This window comes from Tachyglossus aculeatus, chromosome 22, assembly GCF_015852505.1.
Source record: "Tachyglossus aculeatus isolate mTacAcu1 chromosome 22, mTacAcu1.pri, whole genome shotgun sequence".
Taxonomy (NCBI): domain Eukaryota; kingdom Metazoa; phylum Chordata; class Mammalia; order Monotremata; family Tachyglossidae; genus Tachyglossus; species Tachyglossus aculeatus.
In genome coordinates, this window is record NC_052087.1 from 42,415,214 (window position 1) to 42,429,032 (window position 13,819).

Sequence of the window (13,819 nt, forward strand, 5' to 3'; positions counted from 1 at the left end):
TAAAACACAAGAACAAGAAGCAGTGTGGCTCAGTAGAGAGAGCATGGGCTTTGGAGGCAGAGGTCATGGGTTCAAATCTCAGCTCTGCCATTTCTCAGCTGTGTGACTTTGGGCGTCACGTAACTTCTCCGTGCCTCAGTGACCTCATCTGGAAAATGGGGACTGTGAGCCCCCCGTGGGACAACCTGATCACCTTGTAACCTCCCCAGCACTTAGAACAGTGCTTTGCACATAATAAGTGCTTAATAAATGCCATCATTATTATTATATTTGAAGGCAAATCACATGAACATGTGTTTACATCCTGCACAGGTGCTTGTCAAAATATTTGAAGACCTTGAGGAAACTAAAGGATTCGATACATAGATGGTCCCTGATATAAGCATTGGAGCTGCGACCGTCCTGCCCAGGCAACTCTGAATTTTACAAAGAATCAATCCATCAGTCAATCAGTTAATCAGTGGAATTTATAGAGCACAGTATCGCTTGGGAGAGTATTATACAAGAGGAGGAAGACATGTTTCCCGGCTCCGCCAAATGTCAGCTGTGTGATTTTGGGCAAGTCACTTCACTTCTCTGTGCCTCAGTTCCCTCATCTGTAAAATGGGGATGAAGACTGTGAGCCCCCTGTGGGACAACCTGATCACCTTGTAACCTTGATTGATTGACCTCTGACTCCAAAGCCCGTGCTATTTCCACTGAGCCAAGCTGCTTCTTGATAGATACCACCAGATACCATTAGGGGTAGATCCCACTAATCAGGTTATCCCACGTGGGGCTTACAGTCTTATACTTCCCAAGCGCTTAGTACAGTGCTCTGCACACAGTAAGTGCTCAATAAATATGATTGATTGATTGATTAATCCCCATTTTACAGATGTGGTATCTGAGGCACAGAGAAGTGAAGTGACTTGCCCAAGCTCACATAGCAGACAATAATAATAGTAATAATGGCATTTGTTAAGCACTTACTATGTGTGAAGCACTCTTCTAAGCACTGGGGTGGATACAAGGTGATCAGGTTGTCCCACGTGGGGCTCAAAGTCTTAATCCCCATATTACAGATGAGGTAAATGAGGCACCGAGATGTGGCGGAGGTAGATTAGAACCCATGTCCTCTGACTCCCAAGCCCAGGCTCTTGCCACTATCAATCAATCAATCAATCATATCTATTGAGCGCTTACTGTGTGCAGAGCACTGTACTAAGCACTTGGGAAGTACAAGTTGGCAACATATACAGTCCCTCCGCAACAGTGGGCTCACAGTCTGAAAGGGGGAGACGGAGAACAAAACCAAACATACTAACAAAATAAAATAAATAGAATAGATATGTACAAGTAAAATAAATAAATAAATAGAGTAATAAATATGTACAAACATATATACATATATACAGGATATATATACACTAGGCCACATTGCATCCTTGCACTTGGATTTGCATCCTTTATTCATCCCTCCCTCTGCCCCGCAGCTCTTACATACATATCCGACATTTATTTATCTGTATTAATATCTCTCTCCCCATCTAGACTGTAAGCCTGTTGTGGGCGGGGGACGTGCCTGCCAACTCTGTGATACTGCATTCTCCCAAGCACTTAGTACAATGCTCTTCACATGGTAAGTGCTCCATACGTATGATTGATCGATAGCTGTTTTCATCAGAGAAGCAGTGTGGCTCAGTGGAAAGAGCCCGTGCTTGGGAGTCAGAGGTCATGGGTTCAAATCCCGGCTCCGCCACATGCCTGCTCTGTGACCTTGGGCAAGTCACTTAACTTCTCTGAGCCCGTTACCTCATCTGTAAAATGGGGATGAAGACTGTGAGCCCCACGTGGGACAACCCGATCACCTTGTATCCCCCTCAGCGCTTAGAACAGTGCTTCGCGCATAGTAAGCGCTTAAATACCGACATTATTATTATTATTATTATTATTATCACAGTGCAGATCTTGTCGGACACCTTTTCTCTTTCTTTCCTTCCCCGGCAGACCCGAGCAGAGCGGTTTCAAGGCCTTGTGGGTGCTTTTGGTTGCTCAAAGGCAGACGCGTCAAAGCTATGTGGGTCAAGAAACTTGTTAATTGGTGCCCAAAATAGCTCTGCGCTAGTTACCCTTGGTCTTTAGCACTTGAGTTCGGCTCCCCGCGCGGACTGCTACGTGCCACTAGCAGCAGGAACAGCTGGGCTTATGCTCGGGGAGCCGAGCAGACACGTCAGGTGGTTGTTGGTGGCTCAGATCAGCTGCTGCTTCCAAGAGACTGAGCGCCGGAATGGGGGAACCCATTATCCTTCAAACCACATTCGAGTCGAGTGGCTCAAAGCCGCCAGTGCCAACCCAATTTATGCTGCCAATCCCCACCCTTTCTCCTTCTCACTATCATCCCGTCCAAGTCTGCTGATGATTGATTATGTTAATTCCCCATTGGCCTGTCTCCCAGACCGTATCCTGTGGAAACTCCGACCGAGGCAAGGTTAATCACCCGCACAAAATGTGATCGCCTGAGATCTCCAAGTCCTCCTCCCTTTCCTAAGCTTTAAATTGATTTTCAACCCCTCATCCTGATTTATAGAGCCTGGCATCGATCTGTTCTTCTCCTGGATGTTTAGTCTCCACGTGGCATCTTTCTGTCGGAGGTTCTTCGGTGGTTTCCCTTTGATTTCTTTCCGAGGACTCCAGGAAACTAGTTTTTTTTGTTTTGTTTTTTATGGTATTTAAGTTCTTACTATGTGCCAGGCACTCTGCTAACAACTGGGGTAGATGCAAGCTAATCAGGTTGGATGCAGTCCTTGTCTCTTATGGGGCTCACAGTTTTGATCCCCCTTTGACAGATGAGGTGTCTGAGTCAAGAAGCAGTGAAGTGGCTTGCCCAAGGTCACACAGTGAGTTGCTCATACACCTGTTCAGCCTGGCTTTCAGGCAGACTGTAACGTGACCCCCGGGGTTTAGTGGAAAGAGCACAGGTCTAGGAGTCAGAGGATGCGGGTTCTAATCCTGACTCGGCCACATGTTGTATGGCCTTGGGCAAGTCACTTCACTGGGTTCCCTCATCTGCAGAATGGGGATTAAGACTGTGCGCCCCATTTGGGATGGGGACGTTTAGACTGTGAGCCCACTGTTGGGTAGGGACTGTCTCTATATGTTGCCAACTTGTACTTCCCAAGCGCTTAGTACAGTGCTCTGCACACAGTAAGCGCTCAATAAATACGATTGATTGATTGATTGACTGTATCCAACCTGCTTAGCTTGTGTCTACCCCAGCGCTTACTTGACACAGAGTAAGCACTTAACAAATACCATCATTATTATTGTTATACAGCAGACAGGTGCCATTGCCCGGATTAGAACCCAGGTCTGATCTAATTGGGCACAACCTTCCCTTCTTCCCCATTAAGCGTGTAAGCACCTTGTAGCCAGGGCTCAGGTCATTTGCTTGCTTTGCCCTTCTCAAGTGTTTAGTACAGTCCACTGCTCTCAGTGGACATTCAGTAAATGTCATTACTACTCCTACTTTACAGAAACCATTTTGTTTTTCCCTCAGCAGGTTACGTTTTTTGAGAGCTTCCTGTCCCTTAATTTATTTATTCTAGTAATTTTCTAAGTATAGAAGCGAGACTCGCCAGTTTGTAATTTCCAATATCACCTTAGGCCCCTTCATTGTAGCAGTGAGTTACACTGACAATTCACTGTTATTTTGGTCCAGTGGCCATTTGAAATGATAGGTTCATTCATTCATTCAATCGTATTCATTGAGAGCTTACTGTGTGCCGAGCACTGTACTAAGTGCTTGGGAAGTACAAATCGGCAACATATAGAGACGGTCCCTACCCAACAACGGGGTCACAGTCTAGAAGCGGGAGAATACTTGCATCATGTGTTTGGTAACTTCAGTTTCAAATTCTTTCAGTTCCCATTCCAGTGAGTTGCTTAATTTTAATTGATCAATTTGGCCTAATACAGTCTGTGTGATCACCTCAATTTGATTTCATCCCTGATGATGCTGATGATGGTATTTGTGCCGAGCACTGTTCTAAGCCCTGGGGTAGATGCAAGGTAATCAGGTTGTCCCAGGCGGGGCTCACAGTCTTAATTCCCATTTTACAGATGAGGGAACTAAGGCACAGAGAAGTTAAGTGACTTACCCAAAGTCACACAACCAACAAGTGGCAGAGCCAGGATTAGAACCCACGACCTTTGACTCCCAAGCCTGTGCTCTTTCCACTAAGCCACACTGCTTCTCTTCGTCTTCCCTATCTACTAGCAAAAACAACTACCATCTCCCTCGGACTACAGGTTGTTGCCTTTTATTCCCAATTAGGCCTTTTCTTCCTCTATTGTCAGTCCCCACTGATTGCCTATTCTGCCTGTGGCTTTTGATGCATTTGAATAAACTTTTTTATTGGCTTTGATTTGCTTTTTCAAGTTACTCTTCAAACTCGTTTTTGATCGTAATTTCCTGTTCACACAGAACCTGTTACTCTTTCGGGGTCCTTTATGGTCTCCTCTGTTCTCCTCACCTGGGTGAGTGTTCCATTTTTGACTTGGTGACTTTTTCCCTTAGACGACCTCATTTCTTTGCCAGTCGGTCAGGTAAAGTCCTTGAGGGTGACTTGAATCTTTGTTCTGTGGCACATATTTAACTTGGGCTGCTGAGATGGTATTTTTAACAGCCACAGGCTTCTTGGTTTCCTCTTACCCCTCTCTGCTTCTTCCTAACTTGGGCCCACTTTTTCTTTTCCAGTTATTTTTTTCTTTTCTAAAATTAAGTGCCCTTCTTTTGGTTTTTGAGGGACTTCCTGCCCTTGCACCCTCTACAAGAATGTTAAATGTATTGTGTTTTGGCCACTACTGTGAAATGGCTCTCCCTTATAGATCTCCTGGAGGCAGGAGATTACAGACATCTAAACAAAGCGTGACCTATTATGATGGATAACACCAGTGGTTTTCTAGAATATAGAAACCGTTTTTTCCTCAGTCCGCTTTGGGCCTTTATAAAGCAATCAGGTAAGTGAGGAGCAGCTCAACTTTCAGAAGGAACTAGAGCCCTGTGAAGACAGAAAAAGGGTAAAAGAGGAACCAGCTGCCATGCGACCTGGAGGGAAGGGATGCGCCAATAACCAACGACAAAGGAAAAAAGAAGAGGAAAAACAGAAATGATGATGATCTCCCAGAATGGCCACTCAGGAGAGGGTGCCCTCGTCATCACGGGAAGAGAAATTTGGGGAGCTGTAGCGACATAGAGCTAGGAGTTAGGGGGACCCCATCAGTGGTGTGGGACCAACATTTGTGGGATTTGATTTGGCTTAAGGTGTTAGGGCTTAATCAGGGAAGACTTCTTAGAGGAGGTGGCATTCTAGGAATTGTTTGTCCATTAGAGAAGCAGCGTGGCTCAATGGAAAGATCCCGGGCTCAAATCCCAGCTCTGCCACTTGTCAGCTGTGTGACCTTGGGCAAGTCTCTGTGCCTCAGTTACCTCATCTGTAAAATGGGGATTGAATGTGAGGGTGGGACAACCTGATCACCTTGTATCCTCCCCAGCACTTAGAACAGTGCTTTACACATAGTAAGCATTAACAAATGCCGTAATTATTATTATTATTATGGGAAGAGTTGAGCTGCGTCAGATTTGGGAGCAGGAAGGGAGTTCCCTCTAAACTGTAAACTCCTTGTAGGCAGGGCCAGCTCTGTTGCACTGTCCAAGCGCTTAATACAGTGCTCTGCGCCCAGTGAGTGCTCAATGAATACAACTGAATGATTGATTCCAGGCCCAGAGAACAGAGTGAGCCAGGGGAAAGAGGCAGGAGAGTCAAGAACTAGGTACAGTTGGGGCTGTGAGAACAGTAAAATGTAGCTTTTATTAAGGCTAGTCAATATCAGATTGAAAATCCCTGATTAGATTGTAAACTCCTTGAGGGGAAGGAACCTGTATTTTACTTCTCTTGTCCTTTCTCAAGGGCTTAGTTCAGTGCTTTGCACTCAGTGGGTGCTTAGTAAAACCATGGATGGATGGATGTCAGGCCTCCTCTCACAAGGTAAGTTTGTATTTCTGTTGCACCCTACTGTTCTCCTTTTTTCTAACTTTTTAGGAAAGAGACTCATCTGTCAAAGACAAAAAGGGGGAAAATGTATTCAGATGATTTACAGGTGGTTCACCCACAGATACTCAATTAGTTGATTTCAGGGATACTAAGAGAAGCATTCATTCATTCAATCATATTTATTGAGTGCTTACTATGTGCAGAGCACCGTACTAAGCGCTTGGGAAGAAGCAGCATGGCATAGAGCATGGGCTTGGGAATCAGAAGGGCCTGGCTTCTAATTCTGGCTCTCCCACTTGTCTGATGTATGATCTTAGGCAAGTCACTTCAGTTCTCTGTGCCTCAGTTTACCTCATCTTTAAAGTGGGGGATTAAAACTGTGATAAACATGTAGGACAGGAATTGTGTCTAACCCAGAGCTTGCCTGGCACATAGTAAGCACTTAATAAATACCATAATAATTATTATTACAGTGTCTGGTATATAGCAATCCCTTAGCAAATACCACCATTATTATTCTTATCATTATTACTACTTCTAATGGGTTTGTATTCCTTGGCAACCAGTAGGAAGAGAAAAAGGTATATTTTCTCTTTTCCCTGTGCTAGGTCTCAGGGTGAGTGATGAAAGGAAGCCAGCCTGGGCTACTAGAAGCCAGGAATTTGGAGCTCTGGTTTACACTCTTGATTTGCTCCGCAATTTGGGGCAAGTCATTTGATTTTTTTGTGCCCCACGTTCCTCCTGAGGAAAATAGGAATGTAAACTTGATCATCAAAACATCACCCCTCACCCAAAAAGTTGACCATTTAGACACACTGCAAATATGATATGGGGCATCAGTGTTTAAAAATCCATTTTATTAGCAAGAAGCAGTGTGATCGGGCCCGGGCCCGGGCCCGGTCCCGGGAATCAGAAGGACCTGGGATCTAATCCCTACTCTGCCACTTGTTTGCTTTATGACCTTGGGCAAGTCACTTCACTTCTCTAGACTTCAGTTATCTCATCTCTAAAATGGGGCCCAAGACTGTGAGCCCCACGGGGGACAGGGACTGCGTCCAACTCGATTTGCTTGTATCCACCCCAGCATTTAGTATAGTGTCTGGCATATTATGAATCAATCAATCAATCAATCGTATTTATTGAGCGCTTACTGTGTGCAGAGCACTGTACTAAGCGCTTGGTAAGTACAAATTGGCAACATATAGAGACAGTCCCTACCCAACAGTGGGCTCACAGTCTAAAAGGGGGAGTGCATAACAAATACCACAATTATTATATTGCAAGGAGCCCTACATCTGAACCCTTCCAGCAGTGAAATGGCTGCAGAGAAGATTTTGTAAGGTGTTGGAGCATGAGAGTTAAAAGCATTTCTGTACGCCTAATTGAATGTTTAATATATTTAGCCCAGGGGGATCACGCTGAGAGATCTAGAAACTGTAGTCATTAGTTTACATTTTATGTCCGGGAGCCCTCAAAGTCCTTTCTCCTCCTCAGGACAAGTGTTGCTATGAGACGGTAACACCTGGTGGTTTTACTGCCATTACACCTCGCTAGAAAAAACATATACCAAGGCATGCCCAAGGAAAAATACAAATGGCATAGTTAAAGTGTTTGGGAGACCTCAGTGTTATCTCTAACTGCCAGGTGGAACTTAATTTTAGAGAAGCAGCGTGACTCAGTGGAAAGAGCCCGGGCTTTGGAGTCAGAGGTCATGGGTTCAAAACCTGGCTCCGCCAACTGTCAGCTGTGTGACTGTGGGCAAGTCACTTCACTTCTCTGTGCCTCACTTACCTCATCTGTAAAATGGGGATTGACTGTGAGCCCCCTGTGGGCCCTGCTGAGAGCTCACCTCCTCCAGGAGGCCTTCCCAGACTGAGCCCCTTCCTTCCTCTCCCCCTCGTCCCCCTCTCCATCCCCCCATCTTACCTCCCTCCCTTACCCACAGCACCTGTATATATGTATATATGTTTGTACATATTTTTTTACTCTATTTATTTATTTAATTTATTTGTACATATCCATTCTATTTATTTTACTTTGTTAGTATGTTTGGTTTTGTTCTCTGTCTCCCCCTTTTAGACTGTGAGCCCACTGTTGGGTAGGGACTGTCTCTATATGTTGCCAATTTGTACTTCCCAAGCGTTTAGTCAAGTGCTCTGCACATAGTAAGCGCTCAATAAATACGATTGATGATGATGATGATGATGTGGGACAACCTGATCACCCCGTAACGTCCCCAGTGCTTACAACAGCGCTTTGCACATAGTAAGTGCTTATTATTATTATTAGATGACTATAACTGTCTTATTTTGGTATGTAGGGCATGGTGTTCACAGTTACTGGGATCATAGTAAATGAAATCCTCAGTTTGCCATCACCGCAAAGTGGAAGACGGAGTCCCCTCCTAAAACTAGGCCCCAGTCAGCATGGCTCTCTCTGTCTGTGCCACCTCCGTTGGATCTGGGCGCCCCTTTCTCTGCGTCAGAAGACTGGGCGAGGTTCCAATCAATCGGGTGATGCCTGCAGGAACTAGTCAGAAGTGAGCCCACTTTGGGGCTCTGCACCCAGTAAGCGCTCAATAAATGATTGAATGAATGAATTTTTTATTCTATTTATTTTATTTTATTCTGTTAATATGTTTTGTATCTTTTATTCTATTTATTTTATTCAGTTACTATGTTTCATTGTCTTTTCCCTTCTTCTAGAGTGTGAGCCCGCTGTTGGGTAGGGAGCGTCTCTCTATGTTGCCAACTTGTACTTCCCAAGCGCTTAGTCCAGTGCTCTGCACACAGTAGGCGCTCAATAAATACGATTGAATGAATGAATCAGGTTGGACACAGTCTTAATCCCCATTTTTCACAAATGAGTTACCTGAGCCCACTGTTGGGTAGGGACCGTCTCTATACGTTGCCAACTTGTACTTACCAAGCGCTCAGTACGGTGCTCTGCACACAGTAAGCGCTCAATAAATACGATTGAATGAATGAATCAGGTTGGACACAGTCTTAATCCCCATTTTTCACAAATGAGTTACCTGAGCCCACTGTTGGGTAGGGACCGTCTCTCTATGCTGCCAACTTGTACTTCCCAAGTGCTCAGTACAGTGCTCTGCACACAGTAAGCGCTCAATAAATACGATTGAATGAATGAATGAATGGCAAGGTCCCTGAGGGTGCCTTGAATCGACAATTTCAACTCACTTGCGTACTGTCCAGTCCTTTGTAGTTTAGTAGAAGTGCACCTGCATCACGACTCTCTCCATTTTCAAAGTCCTTCTGAAGTTCCACCCCATTCAGGAGAAGCAGCGTGGTCTAGTTTCTAGAGCACGGCCTTGGGAGTCTGAAGGATCTGGGTTCTAATCCCAACTCTGTCACTTGTCTGCTGTGTGACCTTGGACAAGTAATAACAATAATAATAATAATAATGGCATTTATTAAGCACCTTACTATGTGCAAAGCACTGTTCTAAGCACTGGGGAGGTTACAAGGTGATCAGGTTGTCCCGCGGGGGGCTCACAGTCTTCATCCCCATTTTCCAGATGAGGTAACTGAGGCCCAGAGAAGTTAAGTGACTTGCCCAAAGTCACACAGCTGACAAGTGCTGGAGTCGGGATTTGAACCCATGACCTCTGACTCCAAAGCCCGGGCTCTTTCCACTGAGCCACGCTGCTTCTCTTGAAGCCACTTGACTTCTCAGGACCTCAGTTACCTCATCTGTGAAATGGCGATTAATAATAATAATGGTATTTGTTAAGCACTTACTATGTTCCAAGCACTGTTAGAAGTGCTGGGGGGGATACAAAGTAATCAGGTTGTCCCACATGGGGCTCACAGTCTTAAGCCCCATTTTACAGATGAGGGAACTGAGGCACAGAGAAGTTAAGTGACTTGCTCAAAGTCGCACAGCTAAGTGGCAGAGCTGAGATTAGAAGCCAGGACCTCTGACTCCTAAACCCTTGATCTTTCCACTGAGACATGCTGCTTGTGAGCCCCATGTGTGACATGGACTGTGTCCAACTTGATTAGCTTGTATGATAATAATAATAATGATGGCATTTATTAAGCACCTACTATGTGCAAAGCACTGTTTTAAGTGCTGGGGAGGTTACAAAGTGATCAGGTTGTACCATGGGGGCGCTCACAGTCTTCACTCCCATTTTACAGATGAGGTAACTGAGGCACAGAGAAGTGAAGTGACTTGCTCAAAGTCACACAGCTGACAATTGGCAGAGCAGGATTTGAACCCATGACCTCTGACTTCAAAGCCCATGTTCTTTCTACTGAGCCACGCTGCTTCTCATAGCCATGCTGAAGCACTTAGTATGGTGCTTGGCACACAATAAGCTCTTAAGAAATACTATTTTTTAAAGAAAGGAGGCTTTTCCTGATGAATTTGTCTTCTCCCCAAAGCATATCCTCCCAACTATCACCTGCAGGAATTATGCACATACTTGGAAGCCTTTGATATGTATCAATTTGTATGCTCTATTATTTAAGCATTTGCTTTTCCAGTTTTTCCTGGTTTCTAATCTCTTTTCACTCCTGCCTGTAATATGTTTTAGTGTCTTTCTCCCCCATTGGATTTGTAGCTTGCTTGAGGGCAAGGATAGAATCTCCTACAGCTACTGCAATGATAATAGTAATAATAATGGTAATAATAATAGCATTTATTAAGCACTTACTATGTGCAAAGCACTGTTCTAAGCGTCGGGGAGGTTACAAAGTGATCAGGTTGTCCCACGGGGGGCTCACAGTCTTAATCCCCATTTTACAAATGAGGTAACTGAGGCCCAGAGAAGTGAAATGACTTGACCAAAGTCACACAGCTGACAATTGGCAGAGCTGGGATTCGGACCCATGACCTCTGACTCCAAAGCCCGGGCTCTCTCCACTGAGCCATGCTGCTTCTCTGCTTGGCATACAGTAAGCACTTAATAAGAAGCACTGATTGATTAATTAGTACAGTACTCCGCACACAGTAAGTGCTCAGTAGGTACGATTGATTGATTGAATGACCTCATTAAGATCCTTGCTCTGCACAAGTGAATAACTAAGGAACCTAGGACAGTCTTTTAGACTGTGAGCCCACTGTTGGGTAGGGACTGTCTCTATATGTTGCCAACTTGTACTTCCCAAGCAATTAGTACAGTGCTCTGCACACAGTAAGCACTCAATAAATACGATTGATTGATTGACAGATGTATGGTTTTTTTCTTTTCTTAAAGCGATCCATGAAGGCTGTGTGGTCTAATTGAAAAAATGGGAATCAGAAGACCTGGGTTCTAGTCTTGGTTCTGCCACTTGCCTGCTCTGTGACTTTGGAAAGTTACAACCCTTCGAGGCGTCAGTTCCCTCATCTATACAGTAGGGATCAGACGGATTATAACCCCACTCTGTAGGATCAGAGACTATGTCTTATGTGATTGCATAGTGCCTATCACTTATTACAGTGCTTAGCACACATTAAACATATAAAAAACCACAATTATGAATTATTATTAATACTGAATTACTATATCATATCATTAATATGAATTAATAATAATAATTTTGGTATTTGTTAAGCACTTACTATGTGCAAAGCACTGTTCTAAGTGCTGGGGAGGATACAAAGTGATCAGGTTGTCCCATGTGGGGCTCACAGTCTTAATCCCCATTTTACAGATGAGGTAACTGAGGCACAGAGAAGTTAAGTGACTTGCCCAAAGTCACACAGCAGGCAAGTGGCAGAGCTGGGATTTGAACCCATGACCTCTGACTCCCAAGCCCATGCTTTTTCCACTGAGCCATGCTGCTTCTCTTATTAATTAATCCTCCCCATAGCCCATTTTAGTGTTTTATCAGCCAAGAGCCAATCATTTATGTCTGGACAAGATCTCTCCTGCTTTCATTTAAGCCCATTTCCTATTCACTGAAGCCAATTTTCCACTGTTTGATCCTCTGGGGAAACAGAGAAAAGATTTTCAGGATCCTTTTTCCTCTCAGGGCAGGGGTGAAGTCTTCTAGACTGTGGTCCCCCTTCTAGACTGTGAGCCTGTTGTTGAGGGAATGTCTCTCTCTGTTGCCAAATTGTATTTTCCAAGTCCTTAATACAGTACTCTGCACATAGTACTAATACGATTAAATGAATGAATGAATAAAAAGAATGGAATAAAGGAATGAATGAATTCCTTCCAGGACAGGGGCCAAGTCTTCTAGACTGTAATCCCTGTTCTGGACTGTGAGCCCGTTTCTAGACTGCGAGCCCGTTGTCGGGTAGGGAATTGTACTTTCCAAGTGCTTATTCATTCATTCAGTCGTATTTATCGAGCGCTTACTGTGTGCAGAGCTCAGTACTAAGCGCTTGGGAAGTGCAAGTTGGCAACATATAGAGACGGTCCCTACCCAACAACAGCCTCAAAGTCCAGAACGGGGAGACGGACAACAAAACAAAACATGAAGACAGGTGTCAAAATTGTCAGAACAAATAGAAACACAGTACTAATACAATTGAATACGATTCAAAGCCCTACTGAGAGCTCACCTCCTCCAGGAGGCCTTCCCACACTGAGCCCCTATCTTCCTTTCCCCCTTCTCCCCCTCCCCGTCCCCCTGCCTTACCTCCTTCCCCTCCCCACAGCACCTGTATATATGTATATATTTGTACGTATTTATTACGCAATTTATTAATTTTACTTGTACATATTTATTCTATTTATTTTATTTTGTTGACATGTTTTGTTTTGTTGTCTGTCTCCCCCTTCTAGACTGTGAGCCCACTGTTGGGTAGGAACCGTCTCTATATGTTGCCAACTTGTACTTCCCAAGCGCTTAGTACAGTGCTCTGCACACAGTAAGCACTTAATAAATACGATTGAATGAATGAATGAATGATTGAATGCATGACTAAAAAGAATGGAATGAATGAATGAATGACTAAACAGAATGGAATGAATGAATGCATTCCTCTCAGGGCAGGGGCAAAGTCTTCTAGACTGTGAACCTGTTGTTGGGTAGGGAATGTCTCTATTTGTGGCCTAATTGCACTTCCCAAGCGCTTAGTACAGTGCTCTGCATGCAGTACTAATACGATTGAAAGAATGACTAAAAAGAATGGAATGAATGAATGACTAAAAAGAATGGAATGAATGAATGCATTCCTCTCAGGGCAGGGGCGAAGTCTTCTAGACTGTGAGCCCATTGTTGGGTAGGGAAGGTCTCTATGTGTGGCCGAATTGTGCTTCCCAAATGCTTAGTACAGTGCCCTGCACACAGTACTAATACGATTGAATGAATGACAAAAAAGAATGGAATTAATGAATGACTAAAAGGGATGGATGGAATGAATGAATGACTAAAAAGAAAGGAATGAATGAATGACTAAAATACTACTGAATGACTAAATGGAATGAATGAATGCATTCCTCTCAGGGCAGGGGCGAAGTCTTCTAGACTGTGAGCCCGTTGTTGGGTAGGGAATGTCTCTATCTGTGGTCGAATTGTGCTTCCCAAGCGCTTAGCACAGTGCTCTGCACACAGTACTAATACGATTGAATGAATGACTAAAATACGATTGAATGACTAAAAAGAATGGAAAGAATGAATGCATTCCTCTCAGGGCAGGGGCAATGTCTTCTAGACTGTGAGCCCGTTGTTGGGTAGGGAATGTCTCTATGTGTGGCCGAATTGCGCTTCCCAAGCGCTTAGTACAGTGCTCTGCTCACAGTACTAACACGATTGAATGAATGACTAAAAAGAATGGAAAGAATGAATGCATTCCTCTCAGGGCAGGGGTGAAGTCTTCTA